This window comes from Trichechus manatus, unplaced genomic scaffold (genome assembly GCF_000243295.1).
Source record: "Trichechus manatus latirostris isolate Lorelei unplaced genomic scaffold, TriManLat1.0 scaffold00058, whole genome shotgun sequence".
Lineage (NCBI taxonomy): Eukaryota > Metazoa > Chordata > Mammalia > Sirenia > Trichechidae > Trichechus > Trichechus manatus.
Window position 1 is genome coordinate 9,645,063 of NW_004443994.1, and position 3,718 is coordinate 9,648,780.

General features: G+C 44.3%; 1 pseudogene; it reads right to left on the reverse strand.

Annotated features, from left to right (window-relative positions):
- LOC101358499 (splicing factor 3A subunit 1-like) overlaps positions 1–1,746 on the reverse strand; it is a 5,942-nt pseudogene extending 4,196 nt beyond the window's left edge.
- Positions 1,747–3,718: the final 1,972 nt, after the last annotated feature.

A 3,718-nucleotide genomic window follows, 5' to 3' on the forward strand; every position in this document is an offset into this window, starting at 1 on the left:
TCATTTGATGTTCTAGGGTTTCAGGATTGTTGATTCTCTGTTTGGCTTAGTTTTTCGGATCTTTGTTGTGGAGGGACGGCGTGGTGCTTCTGCCTAGACCGCCATCTTGCCGGAGTCTCCCAATCTTCTTTTTGATGTCACCTTCTTGCACCAGGCCTTGGCCTTGTGAATGGCTTCAGTACTCTACTGGAGAGTGATACTGGCCTGGGCAATATGCTGGGTCTGGGCCATGCTTCCTGAGTGGCCATCCCAGGTCACCTTTTCCTCTGGCTTCTGGATCTCCTCCTCACCAATTTTCTTATCAGTGGCTGTTTCCTTTTCACCAAAGATGTCGGTATGCTGGTCAACCAACTGTTTCAAGTTGCTCTCCATATCCAGGCCTGGTGCATACACTTCATCATCATTCTGCTCTTGGATACAGGGATCTCAATGCTGTAGCCAGCAGGTGTCAAGAAGCCTCATGCACATGTGTTCCTGCATTGCGAAGACAGGAATCTTCTTCCAGGGGTGGGGGACACAAGATATTCATCTGGAGCAGGGGCTGGAGACTTCGGGTTTGTAGTCCTTGTAGACAATGACTTGGTCTGGAGTTGGGGGCAGAGGCAGTGGCATGGGTGTCTCTGGGGGTTGGGGTATTTTCTGCTCTTCTTCCTTGTCTGAACACTCATCCATGTCTTTCACTTGAATGTCCTGGTCAAGCTGGGAAGGAGGCTCCTCACCTTCTGTTTCTCCTCCTTCTCATAAGACTCAACCTCCATTTTGACTTGCTTATGCTCTCCAAAGTTCTCATAGTGCTCCTGAATGAGGGTTTGAGCCCCCAGCTCCTCAGGGGTGGTTGGAGGAGGGAAGTTCCCTTGCTCATGGGGTTGGAAGTCCAATATTTCCACCACCACAAAATCATGCCAGTGGATCTGAGCATAAGTCACCCACTCCTTCTCCTTCTCCTCCTCCTCTTTTCTTCCTCTCACATTGCTGGAACTTGGCCCACTCTACTCAGTAACATACCTGATCCCAAACTTCTGAGGGTGGGTTTCAGCCCTTTCTGGAGCTTTGCAAATAGACTTTTGGGTGAAATCAATATCTTGGTATATTGCTATACCAGCTTCATAAAGTACTTGAAGAGGCTGTGCTTGGGGTGGAGAAAGTCCGCATCACCTTCTTGCATCACCTGGGTCAGAAAATGGCACCCATTCTAGGCCACAAACTAAGCCACCAGCTTTATGATGTCTCGTTGAAGGCTGAGATGGAGGGGGCGGGATCTGCCATGAACTTAAACTAAGGAGAGGGCTGTTTGGGCACAGTAGTCTCTTGGATCACCTGGGATTGGACCTTCTGGTTCAGCTGCATGACCTTAGGGATGGTAGCTGAGGGATCCTGATCCTTCCCCTCTGTGAATTTACTCACCTTTTGGTAGTGGTAGGTGTGGTAAGGGTAGTAAGGGTTCAGAAAGTTGAACTTAGGGTTGTTGATCTCCTGTTTTATTCTAGATTCAAATATGAGTCTGTTTCCGGCCACAAAGCTAGCAGTCTTGTCAAGGATGTTCCTGATGTCTGGAGGAGGGTAAATAATCCCCACCACTGGCTTGGAAGTGGTAGAATCCTCCTTTGTGGATACTTCTCCATTTGCTGGCTATTTTGGCTCTGTGGCCACAGGTGGCAACAGAGTCACTACCTGCACTGGTTGGCTGGCATGACTGCCACGCTCAGGGCTGCCAGTCAGCCTTGGTGTTAGTGAGCAGTGCTGCATCAGGACAGCCTTCTTGCATGGACTGTACCAAGAGCTGGCAATACAGCAGCGACTTAGTGAGTCATCTCTGAGGAGGTGAGGTTGATGCCAAGACCATGATTTTGTATTTTTTTGAAAAAAATAATATTTCATGACAGAGGAAAACTGCATGAAATTTAAATTTCAGTGCCCAAAAATAAAGTTTTATTGGAACACAGCCATGCCCATTCATTTACGTTATTGTCTATGGCTGCTTTTGTGCCAAAGCTGAATAAATGTGACAGAAGCTGTCTGGCCCATGAGGCCTAAATATTTACTATCTGAACCTTTGCAGAAAAAGTTTGTGAACTCTGCCCTAAAAGAACTCATTGCCTAAGGTAGGCCAAAGCCGTAAATAAACTAGTCAAGGTTGTTGTTAGTTGTTGTCTGACCCATAATGACTCCACGTGTGCAGAGTAGAACTGCTCCACAGGGTTTTAAAGGCTGAGACATATCAGAAGCAGATTACTAGGCCTGTCTTCCAAGGCACCTCTGGATGCATTTGAACTGCCAACCTTTTGCCTAGTAGTCAAGGGCTTAACCATTTGCCCCACTTGGTGGAACCTCTTAAACCAGTCAACACCAAGCGATAACTGTTAGAGAACCAGAGGGATTTTTATCTTGACATAGTGTTGGGAAAAGACAGAGACAACATATAAGAAAAAGAGTTGATTGAGACAAACATTGAAAGACAGAAATTATCAGAATTGGGGTAGGAGATTAGTGATTAGAAGTTATTAAAAGAGATTGCAAAGGCTGGGCAGAGCCTTGCCCACCAGATAGCAAGTAATTCCATGTGGCCGGATAAGTGGGAGAAAAGATAAGGAAGGGCTGGATCACTCCCACCATCTTGTTATCCTAAATTTAAATTTTACTCTTAACGGGATTGAGAGTAGCTGAAGGATTTCAGATGAGGGACTACCACAATCATATTTGTGTTTTATAAAAAGAGTCTAGTGGTGGTGAAAGATAGGGATTCGTTGAGACCTAAGCCTGGAAGCAGGAAGAGATCACAAAGCTTCTTACCGTGTTAAAAATCAACAAGGATCTGATAAAGGCTGCTACCACGTTCATCTTCAGCTATCCACTTCTACCGCCTTTATTTTTCCAATATTAATTCCATCCAAATTGATCTTTCCTTCTTAAAATATCTAAGGCATTTTTGTCTATGTCATTTTTACACTAAATCATATGGCACCTTGTATTTTTAACTGCTTTATGTTTAAGTCTTTTCTCCCTAGTAAAATTAATCACTGATAGATATTCGATACATTTTATAACATAGACGATTGAGGCAATACAAACCAAAAAAAGAAAAAAAACCAACACAAACCCATTGCCATTGAGTCAAATTCCAACTCATACCCACCCTGTAGGACATAGTAGAACTGTCCCTTAGGGTTTCCAAAGAGCAGCTGGTGGATTTGAACTGCTGACCCTTTGGTTAGCAGTCAAGCTTTTTAGCCACTGTGCCACCAGGGCTCCCCTGAGACAATATAGTAGGAATTAATTTAGAGTTGCCTTTTTATTTGAAGACAATTTATATTTTCAGCTAAAAGCTCATCACTACAATACATAATTAATTGGTGAAACTGTGCTTATTATAGCTTTTATAAAAATTATGCAAATGAAAAACTCTACTGACCTTTTTATAGCTTTTTATTTTTAAACTGCCTGGCATATTTAAGGTTTTCAGGAGGCGTGGTCAACATGGAGGACTAGTTAGATGCTTCCTATATCCCTCTTACAACAAAGACCTGGAAAAACAAGTGATTTGATTCTATGTGAACATCTGGCAGCCCTGAACAAGGCAAAGTTAAGAAATCCATCTGAGTCATAGAGGAGAGGAAGACTGTTTGGAAGAGGTGAGGAGCGCTAGAGCTGTGATGGCGACACAGCAGAGACACAGCCACGCTGGGCCGCCCTGAAGCAGGCAAACAGCTGTGCTGTGCAT